Raw genomic sequence first — 12,030 nt, 5'->3', positions numbered from 1 at the left:
AAAGCAGAGCCCCAAAATATATAGGCAAATATTGACAGATTTGAAAGGAGAAATAATAGGCTGTTATATGTTAATAGTAGGAGATTTCCATACGCCACTTTCAATAATTGATTTAACTTCTAGACAGAAGATCAATAAGGAAATAGAAGACCTCGGTGATACTCTTAAATCGATTTGATAAAATAAATACTTCATCCATTAGCAACAGAATTCACATTCATTTCTAATGCATATGGCTCATTCTCCAGGAAAGAAGATAAGTTACATCAAAAAAAAATTTTCAATATTAAAAAATAAATAAACTATACAATATATCTTCTCCAACTAAAAAGTAATAAAGCTAGAAATAAAAACAGAAGGAGAAATGAAAAATTCACAAATATGTAGCAAATAGCATACTCTTAAATAACCAATTGATAAAAGAAGAAATCACAAGGGAAAATAGAAAAATCTTGACACAAATGAAAATGAAAACACAGCATACCACATCTTATGGATGCAGCAAAGGCAGTGCTTAGAATGATATTTATAGTTCTATTATAAACACATTTAAAACCAAAAGATCTCAAATCAGAGACTTAACCTCAAAACTGGAGGATCTAGTTTTAAAAAAAGAAGAGCAAACTAAACTGAAAGTGAGCAGAAGGAAGGAAATAACAAAGAGTACAGCAGAGATAAATGAAATAGAAAACAATGCAGAGAATCAACAAAACCAAAAGTTGGTTCTTTGAAAAGTTCCATAATCAACATACTTTGTCTGGACTAAGAAAGACTGAAAAAGAGAGAAGGCATAAGTAACTAAAATCAGAAAAGAAAAAGGGGGCCTTGTCACCAACTCCACTGAAATAAAAAGGATTGTAAGAGGATATTACAAACAAATGTATGCCAACAAATTAAATAACCTTTCCAGAAACACATTTCCAGAAACACACAAACTACCTATACTGACTCATGAAGAAATAGATCTCAACAAACCAATAACTTCCCTACAAACAAAAGCACAGAACTAGATAGCTTCAGAGGTAAATCTTACTGAACATTTTAGGAAAAAGTAACATTGAAGAGTAGGAAACACTTCCCAACTCATTATATGAGGCCAGCATCACTCTCATACCAAGGTCAGAAAAAGATACTACAAGAAAAAAAATTACAGACCAATATCTCTTATGAATGTAGATGTAAAAGTCCTAAACAAGATACTAGCAAACTGAATATAACAGCACATTAAAAGAATTAAACAATATCATCAAGTGGTACTTATCCTAGGTATGCAAGGTTGGTTCAACATAAAGAAATCAACTAATGTTATAAAAGACATTAAAAAACCAAAGAAAAACAAAAGAAAAAATACTTTAAAAAAACATGATCTTCCAATTGATGCGCAAAAGGCATTTGAAAAATTCCAGCACCACTTTTTGATAAAAACATTTAGGAAACTAGGAATAAAAAGAAACATCCTCAATATGATAATGGCATCTATGAAAAGTCCACAGCTATTGTCATTAAATGGTAAAAGACTTAAAGCTTTCCCTCTATAATCAGAAACAAGAAAAGGATGTCCACTGTCACCACTGTTATTCAAAAGTGTACTGAAAATTCAAGCTAAAGCATTTAAACAGGTAAAAGAACTAAAAGGCATCCAACTGGAAAGGAGGATGTGAATTTTCCCTATTGCAGATGTCATGATCCTATATATAGAAAATCTTAAAAAATCTGTAACAAAATTGCTAAAACTAATAAATAAATTCAGCAATGTGGTGAGGTAAAAGATCAAAAGACAAAAATCAGTAGTGTGTCTATATGCTAGTAATGAAAAATCAATAAAAATATTCCATTTAAAATAAATAGAAATGGAATGTTCCATTTAAAATAACTAAAAGAATCAAATAGGGAGGAATAAATTAACCAAGGATATAAAAGACATATACACTGAATACTACACAATTTGGCTAAATTTATTCTAAAAGACCTAAATAATTAGAAAGACTTTCAAAGTTCATGGATTAGAAAACTAAATATTGCAGATATCAAATCTACCCAAATGAATTTATAGATTCAATGCAATCCCAATCAAAAATCCAAGGACCTCCTTTGTAGAAATGGAAAAGTCACTCTTCCAATTTATATGGTAAGGAGTCCTGAATAAACAAAGTCATCTTGAAAAAGAAGAACAAGTTTGGAGGACTCATAGTTCCTGATCCTAAAACTAATTACAAAGCCACAGTAATCGCATGGTACTGGCAAAAGGACAGGTATATAGTTCAATGGAACCAATTTGATAATTCACAGATTGACCCTCACTTTTATGGCCAACTGATTTTTGACAAAGGTACTAAGTCTCTTCAAGAAATGGTGCTTGGGAAACTGGAAGTTCATATGCAAAAGAATAAGTAGTCCCTATCTCACACTGCATGCAAATATCAATTCAAAATGGACCAAAGACCTTAATATAAACAACATAACTATCAAACTCTTAGAAGAAAATGTAGGAAAGCAATGTGTTATGCAATGGTTTCTTAGACTTTTCACCCACAGCATAGGAAACAAAAGAAAAATAAATAAATTGGACTGTATCAAAATTTCAATCTTTTGCACACCAAAGGACTTCATCATGAAAGTAAAAAGACATTTTACACAATGGTGGAAAACATTTGAAAACCCCATATCTGACAAGGGTTTGATATTCAGGAATAGAAAGAAATCCCAAAATCCAAAAAGACAAATAATCTGATTTTTAAAATGTGCAAGACCTGACATTTCTCCAAAGTAGACTTACAAATGGCCAGAAAGCACATGAAAAGATACTCACGATCATTAGTCATTAGAGAAATGCAAATCAAAGCCATAATGAAGCACCACTTTATGCCCACTAGAATGGCTACTATTTAAAAAAAAAAAGAAAATTACAAGTATTGGAGATGATGTAGAAAAATAGGAACATCATTTACTGTTGGTGGAATTGTAAAATGGTACAGCTGCTGTGGAAGACAGGTTGGAGATGACAAAAAATAGAATTTATATGACCTGGAAGTCTCACTTCTAGGGATATGCCCAAAATAAACAAAAGCAGGACTGAAACAGATATTTGCATACCAATGTTCATAAGATGGAAACTTGCCAAAAGATGGAAATTATCCAAGTGTCCATTAACCAATGAATGGATAAACAAAATGTGGTATATACATACAATGGAATATTATGCATCCCAAAAAAGGCATAAAGTTCTGATATATGCCACAACATAGATGGACCTTGAAGAAATCATGTTGAGTAAAATAAACCAGGCGCAAAAGGACAAATATTGTATGATCTCACTGATTTGAGATAATTAGAATTTCAAATTCATAGAGTCAGAAACTATAATCAAATGTAGGTTACCAGAGACCAGGTAGGGGGTAAGAAATGGGAGGTAATGCCTAAATTGTACAGGGTGATTGATGGAAAAGTTTTGGTAATGATCATGGTATTTAATGCACAACATTGTGAATGTATTTAATGGCACTGACATATATTTAAATGTGGTGAAAACTGGAAATTTTAGGTTATATATATGTTACTAGAATAAAAATTGAAAACAAAAATCACATGACTGTGTAACACAAACAGTGATTTCTAATGTAACCAAAGATTTAGTTAATGGTGTAATTATTAAAATGTGTTTTCATCAATTGTAATAAATATACCATACTAATGCAAGGTGTTAATATTACTCTAGTATATAGTAACTGTGTTTTATGCATGATTTTTCTGTAAACCTATATGTTCTTTAATAAAAATATTTTTAAAAGGTTACTAAGACCATTAATATACCAGTTTTGTTAGATTTGTGCCTTTCTATTAACATATTTTCCAAATCATTTTGCACATTAGCTCATTTTCTGTGCACCATCCCCTGTTATAAAGGCAAAGAAGGTATTATCATTCTTAGTTTATGGAAAATATAACTAATGTTCAAAGAGTTTCAGAGACTTGTCCTAGGTTAGATGACAAAGTCAAAACTAGAAACCATATTTCCTGCCTGTGGTCATCATTCTGAAACTGCAGAAAATGAATTAACGGTATCATGGAGGAGTGTGTTAGGTGTTAAAATGTGTCCAATATATAACAAAGGGATAATTCAGGCTTCTAGAGAATTGGCAACAAAGTTGCTTTTTTATATTTTTTAAAAACTCAGTTAACAACATTTTTTTACACACTGAATAAGACACCATGACATCTTTGAATATTGTCAACAATTTTATAACTTTGGTTTACACTTTTTACTTGCAATTCCCAGAAGAAGCTGAAATGCCAAAACCTTTCAGCCAGAATCATTTTACCTGTCAATTTCTATAAAAGGCAAGGACATAAGTTAAAATCCCAACCTTCTGTGATCCATAAAGTATACTCAATCTAGAATTTAAATTACACCATGGAAAAGCCCACAGAACAACATTCTGATTGAGTTCAAGTTACAACTTTGCCTCAAGGAAGGGAGAGAAAGTTTCACTGTATTCTAGAAATCATAAAGTATCTGTTATTGAAAAAAATGAAAGCAAGAGGCCATCAAATAGTACAAACTTAATTCTGCTGTACTTTCTTTCTTAGAGATAACTCCAGGATTCTGTCAGAATGCTCTTTTCCCCTGAAACATTACTGTTTGCTGGCAGAATAGATGATGCCTTTGTTATGAATTATTTTGAAGCTTCCTCTACTTCTTCCTCATCTTCCCCAATGAAGAGTCCATGTATAGCCAAAATATTCAGGCAACATGTTAAAACATACTATGAGAATATTCCCTAGATCAAGGGACATACCATACTCCATATATTTTTAAAATAATATTGTACTGTCTATCAAGTATATCAAATCATGTAAGATATTATGCTTTCTGAGGAATTTCACCACATTTTCCAGTATATGTGTAGAGGAAGTACCAGAGCACATTTGGCATTCTTGTATAAAATATTTTTAAAATATAAAATTTCAGACATAAAATATGACCTGTTCTCCTTAATGTGTGTTTCTGTTTACCTCACAAAAGGAAGGGAGGTGAGACAACAAGGACAAAAATAATGTAATTGGCCAAAAACCATGAACCAAATACCACAGTACGTCTTGCTTATAATTGCTTGCTGATGGTCTGATGAGGACTATGTATTTTATGTAAACGTGTATTTTTATGTTGGGTAAGCCCAGCATCCAAGCACATCAGCAGACCACACAGCCGTCAGCACGTTCAATGGGTTCCTCACATAAAGAGCTTTTGTTATCAGAATTTTTGATGACAGCAACTAACTTGAGCAACAGGTTCTTTAAGAACCACAATGTAAAGATCCATAAGTTTTATGTAAAGTGACGAGTACAATAAAGTTAGTAACAAAACCTTTGAAGAAACAGGTTGATTCATTTGCAACAAGAAATCAAGAAACAATTAATGACTAAAAACTATTTCCGAATCACAGCATAAAATATTGCTGCTAAACCCCAGAAGTCCTGGCTACAGACAAGCTCTCTCTAGTCCTATCACAACACAGCACAACAACATAATCATTTAACTGTGTACTTCCAAGAAGCATTTGAAAGCTACAGTGAGGAAGAGGATGTGGCTCAAGCTGTTGAGCTCCAACCTCTCACCTCCCACACAGGGGCTCAGTTGGGTTCGTGGTGACTCCTGAAAAAACAAAAGCAAACAACAAGCAAACCAAGGGAAAAAACAACTCAGGGAAGCCGATGAGGCTTAGTGGTAGCTTCCCACATACTAAGTACCGGGCTCAATCTCCCGCCCTCCTATCCCTACCTCAAATAATCCAAAAAGGGACATGGGGTTTTCAAAGGCAAAACTAATGTAACATCCGGAGACCCATCTTAGTCCCATCGCTGCTATATTTAATATAATAGCTCTCTAATACCTCATCCAGTTGTTTTAATTTTGACATTTCTTATTCCAGAAATTTTCTATCATGTCTGTTCTGAAAAAGCCACAAACTTTATCAGAAGAGCAATACTGGAACAAAATAATTTCTTTTGATCCTTCTGTTTTAGAGAAGATACATTAAGACGAGCACTTTCATTAAGACGACCACCTATCTTTAAAGAAAAACAAGCTGTCTAAAGAGAAGCCAGTAAGTCTATTTTAAGAAAAATACTAACCTTTTGAATTATAATTGGTTGTTATCACTTCGGATGCTGAGAAATCAAACTTGTATACCAAGAATCTCCTTAGTATTCAGATCATTTATCATACACTATCATACACCAAATCCAGGAAACTTTCATTTCCTTCGATCTTCTCCACAAATGGAACACTTTTTGAAATGCATTAACATTAAAATCACATATTAAAATAGCTATCGCCACTTCTTTGTGATCTGAAAAATGTACTGTTCCCAACCATAAGGAATTCATCGATAAAACACGTGTCCAACATGCAGGAAAAGTGGAGGTGGGGTATTGGTATGTTGGCTCGCTAGCACTTAACACACCGCACAACTCTGAACCGTAGCTGAGCATGTTCCGAGTCTTTTCTCTTTAAGCCCACAATGCTCTATCAATAGAACAGACCGTGATCTAAAAGAAGGTTTAGGAAGCAAGCCTCTTCCAGAACTACTGAATAACAAAAGGAGTTGCCAGAAAAACGTGGGTCTCTCTAACTATGCACTGGACACGCCTCTGACTACATTCACCTGCCACAAATAATCCCCAAGATAAACGTTTCCGAAACCAGAAAGAAGAGTGCGAGGAGTCTCGCTAAGTTTGCTCTTACACTCTCGCCACTTGGGGCTAGAACTCGGGTGCCTCTCTGCCTCGACCGGTCTTTTCCCTTGAAGGAGCTCTTTCTGCACCTGGATAACTGCCCCTCTCATCCGAGAGCGCGGGACCCTTCAGGCATCTGAAGTCCCAGCTCCCAGTCCCGCGCGCTGCAGGGACACAATGGCATATCTCGCCCAGTCAGGTGTGTGCCAGGGACCGGGGATCGGTCTCAACCTTTGCAGTGAGCCTGTCTCAGGTTTGAGTCATCAGCGCTTAACCCAAGACAAAGACTGCCCTCGGTCTTCTGCAGTGTGCGCCCTCCCGGGGTAACTGGTGCCCGTTCCTCTCAAGCCCACAACGAGAACGCGTGAGCCTGTGGAGGGGCTGTCAGCGATCCCCAGCTTTCTGAGCGGTGCGGTTCGGAGACTAGCACCACACGAGTGCAAACCGCCCGCCGCGCACTGGGCTTCCACTAGAAACCGCCCGCGCGCAGGGCGGCCGCGGGGAGCCAGAAGCGGTAACTCCCCAAGGCATCGGCTGCGAGGACGTCCACTCACCCGGGCGCCGCCTACCGGCTAGCCCGCCGCCAGCGGCTTGGGTCCCAGCACCCGCCGCGCACCCAGCCAGCACCGCCGCTTCCCCGCGGACCCGCCGCGCAAAGGCACCCGCTGCCTGCGCTCCGGGCTTGGTGCTGTGCCAAGCCCCGCGCGGGCTTCGGGACGCAGCCGCTCCGGGACCGCGAGCCAAGGAGGGTGTGGATTTGCAGGAGGGTGATGGATGGATCTTCGCAATCACTCACCGGCCAAGGGGCGAGATCGTTCAGGCGGCCGCCCAGCGGCACAAATCAGGCCTCCCGGGGCGCCGGCATCCTCCCGTCCTTTGTCAGCTGCGAGCGGAGCGCTCCTCCCAAGCTCTCGGACTTGCAGCCGGGTGGCAGGCAGCCCGGCTCTGGCTCCGCTCCCCGGCCCTCTCCCTTCCTCTGCTCCCCCTCCCCTTCCACGTGCCCCTCTCGGTGCCGGCTCTCACTCAGCTCCCATGATGTCATCCGGTGGAAATCTGCCATGCTCAGAGACTGGAACAATCCAGCGCTCACGCGGGCAACGCATCGCCCGCGGAGGCGGCCGCCGATCCACTAGGAGTTCCCGGCACCGGCCACGGGTGGCCAATATAACGGGAGTCAAGGATAGGACAGGGGAGGAGTCTGGAGAAAGGTGGCTCGGAGAGTGTGTGGGGGCTGTGTGGGCGCGGCGGGAAGGGGGCCGGGGACCGAGAGCTCAGCGCCCTCGCTGCTGCAAAGACTCCTAAATCAGTATTAAGGCTAAGGGGTGAGTCAAGGGTAAGGGGAAAGTTTTGTGGCTTCTCAGCAACCCGTGAGCCTCATCGCGGTGACGGACCCCGATGCTGCAGCCAAGAGAAATGGCCAGAACCCCTAGGATTCCTGGGACCACCACCTCAGTGAGAAAGTTTAGGGGGTTTCGCCGGTGGCAACCTCAATGAAGAGCTGCTATAGTGATGAAAAAAAGGAGTAAACTGTTTACTAGAGAAAGGGTAAAGGCAGAACATTAGGTAACAAGGGATCCGGGACAAAAGAACACTGGAAAGATCGCTTCTCCCACGCTTGATGCACCTTGTAGAAATTCACTCATGGCCTTATTTTCCTCTTTTCCTCTCCACCAAGAACTATTGTATATTCTATAGGTGACCTCCTCATGCCATCACCCAGGAGTTGCCATCGCTGATGAAAACACTTAAGTCACAAGAGGTTTGTTGAGTCATAAAAGATGTGATGTCAATTATTTTTGCTCAGGACTCTCTATAGTATCAACAGAAGTTTAACTACAAGAATGGGGCAAACAGCCTTAGCACTTTCGAAGATCCCCTGTACTGATGGAAACACACACCCAGATCTAAGGTCCGGCCTTGTATCAATAGAAACAACGTCAGGTTAAAACCTCTTGCAGTTCGGAGGCCAGATCAACATCTGCCAGAGGGTGCTCTAATCTAATCTAGCCCCAGGATTACCTACCGCCTATTACACCCTGGAATAAACTAAGCTTGCAGAAGAGAGCACTGACAGCCACTTAGCTGGGGTTGCCTAGATAGGAGCATGTGAACTCTGCTGGCAGGTTCATTCACCATTATCTTTGATGTATATAGAGGCCAGGAATATCATTCATGAAATTACAATGTGGGTACAATTAGGAAATTCTTAATCTTTGTAAATGAAAAGAGGACTCAATTTAGTAATAATAATAATAAGGCTAAGCACTGTGTTAGATAGGCTTATTAATGCATTATGAAATGGTGAAATCCACTGGGATTTTTCTAAGGAAAAGTTAATTATGAAAAAGCAGGGAAAGAAATTATTTTCAAACATAAAATGTCAAAAGACCATGATACATACAGTTTAGAAATAATGTAGGAAGTCAAGAAATGTTAACTTGCATTTATTTATTTTCAGATTAAAGTATTTTATGTATCATCAATACACGTATCTTCATACATATTACTACATATTAATTCTATATCATCAATATATTTCTATAAAGTTTTATGTTTAGTATCCTTGCTAACTTCCATTTTAATTTAAAATATTCTAAAGGATAATCACTTATCCTTCCCCCAAAATCAAATTATCAGGGAACATATAAAATTCATGAACAACATTTATAAACAAGTATTTTCAAACATAAAAATAATGAATATTTTAAAAATCAGGGCAACTGAGTAATAAACCATATGAAAAACTAACCAAAGGTAAAACATTGAGAACGCAAGCAATGGCCATTTTTAAGGCTAAGCAAATGATATAATTTCTTGAAAAGAATTAGAACTGCTAATGGTGCCTTTCCAAGCACATCAGGAGAAGGTCAAGCTGTAAATCTTCTCTCTTAGATGGATTCTCTAATGTCCTGTCTTCATTATCTCTGTTTATCTTATTGTTCTTCAGAAATCTCTAGACTAATGAATAAGTATGGAGATGAGAAGGGGGTCAAAGGAAATTAGCACATCTGGGGTGTTTGGACAAATAAGCACAAAGGTCAGAAAACATATCTGTTGGCTTTTTTTTTTTAATCACAGCTGTATAGGGCTAAAACACAATCTATAGCTCTTACCATAAAGAAAGTGCAAGGCAGTCATCTAAACTTCTATACCTGGTTCAATGGAAAAGTCTTGAGTTTTCTGTTTCTGACCTTCTTAGCGAATTGAAAACACTCGTGCTGGAACTATACTGTGGTCCTCGACAGGAACTTCTCTTCCACTTTGTGTTAACCTACCAAATTCTTTGCCTGTGTCACTTCTTACAAACACTTGTTTTTTGTGTTTTTTTCTAAGTTATTTGTAATTTTTTAAAGTTACACTGCTTGAATATTTTAAGATTTTTATCCAAATGATGACTATGAATAACTATAATAAAACACTCAATTGTTACATTAAAATGTAAAAAGTATCATAATTCTCAGGAAAAATTGCATCTGAAGCCGTATTTTACAAATCTAACTTACAATCTAATCTCATTTAATGATTTACTATACTACCTTGAAGTTGAGAATTTTAAAGTGGAAATATTAACTCTGCCCTAATTACTGATACTCTGCTACACTGTTTTCATATCAATGCATGAGTCTCTTCACAAAAGCAATGATTGTTTTGATGTGGATAAATAGACACGTCTTCATATTTGCTTGTGTACAGTCTACCAAACATAAATTTTTAATACTCTGGTATTATCTGAATTAATAGACCCATTTCTAGATAGAGACTGATTAGATGTAACTTTGTTAATTGTAGATAAATAATAAATAATAAGCAGAACTAATATTGTTAAGCCTTTATTAGTACCAAATACTGTGCTAAGTGCTTACCCGCATTCATCCTTTTGATCCTCACAGTTACCCCAGGACATAAATTATCAACCTCTCTTGACAATGAGAAAATAGAGACCTAGAGACCTAGAGAGGTTACAAAAATTTCTATTAATAAAACAAATTTCTATCAGACTAAACATAAAGAATCTGCCCTTAGAACAGCAAAACTGCAACTTTTAGATAATTTTCCCCTGAAAAAAAAAATGGAAGAATAATGGTTACATATATATACACATTCACAGTATGTTTTTGTGAGTTTTGCCATCAGTTGCTAAATTCATCAAGTTGATTTAATTTGATTTCCATTGCCACTATTAATAAAACAATCCAAAATAATTTATTAAGTAAAAGAATCTCAGGTTACCAAATATATTTTAGCTTCTAGTTTATCTTTAAACAGTACCAAACATTTTTAAAATGTGCTTATTTTGTACTTGGAGACAGATCACTGTAAAATAAAAGAGAAAAGAAAAATAGTCATAAAGGATTAATTTAAATAAAGACAGAGACTACACCAGCAACTGTCTTCTCTGTACAGTTAATCAATATGTGGGTCTGGGAAGACAGACTACATCAGCCATCTAAATGAAGGCTTTATTCCCTACACGAATATTGACAAGGAAGAGAGATCATATTATAAATTGTTTCTCAAAGGTCTCATATGTATTTATCATAGAAAGTAATATTCCCTGAGCACACATGTATAACCAAGCTTCTTTAAAAGGAAAGATTTAGTATAGATTTTTTCAAAATCTTTTTTATCTTAACTTTTGATAACTGGATGATGTTCAGCAACTCTGCTAGCAAGGATTATTTGAATGGATTTGTAAAAAGGTTAAAAGGCACACATAACAGATTTTCAGTAGTAGTATGCTGCTAGCCAAGCTTTTTGTATTAATTTCTCATTTATGAGATAACTTGAATAACTGAAATCCTTATATTCATTAAATATGTTGGCAGATATAGATTTATATTTGCATATATGTGATGTTAGTATTAATGTTGACTTGGTTTCAGTATATTCCTTGGTCATTGAACATTCTTATTTTACAGGACAGGTGGTACTTCCCGTGTTTATGTTCATTTTCCAGCTGCTCTTTCTTTAGACTCATCATTGGCACTAAAATGACATGGAGGGTGGTTATAGATAATTGCTTGTGTTTTAAGGTAGAGAGAAAAGTTTCTCTTGACAAAGAATTCCAAAGAATTTCAAAGAGGACACACTGCTTCTGGAAAGGAAAAGGGCTCTATGTAAAGCAATAGTGAGATGTGAAAGAATGCATGTATGGCATTCTCTTCTAAAAAATAAGTTTTGGAAAAGTAGAGATGCTGTCATCTCATCCTCTTAGATTGCAATTTTTCCTAATCAAGTGTTCATGGTATTTAGCTGTAATAGTAACATCATTGATCTGCCTTCATTATTCCACCC

The 12,030-nt window shown here is 37.2% G+C and overlaps 1 protein-coding gene across 1 annotated transcript in view; it reads right to left on the bottom strand.

Annotated features, from left to right (window-relative positions):
* The window catches only part of MARCHF1 (membrane associated ring-CH-type finger 1), an 876,835-nt gene extending 868,719 nt beyond the window's left edge, over positions 1-8,116 (bottom strand). The window contains exon 1 of the mRNA XM_058275488.2: positions 7,532-8,116. The gene's annotated coding sequence lies outside the window, so the exon portion shown is untranslated. The remainder of the gene's footprint in view (positions 1-7,531) is intronic.
* Between the last annotated feature and the right edge of the window lie 3,914 nt (positions 8,117-12,030).

The sequence above is a fragment of the Dasypus novemcinctus genome, chromosome 1 (assembly GCF_030445035.2).
Source record: "Dasypus novemcinctus isolate mDasNov1 chromosome 1, mDasNov1.1.hap2, whole genome shotgun sequence".
Classification (NCBI taxonomy): domain Eukaryota; kingdom Metazoa; phylum Chordata; class Mammalia; order Cingulata; family Dasypodidae; genus Dasypus; species Dasypus novemcinctus.
The sequence above is the reverse complement of the archived record's forward strand: the minus strand, read 5'-3'. Positions and strand labels throughout refer to the sequence as shown.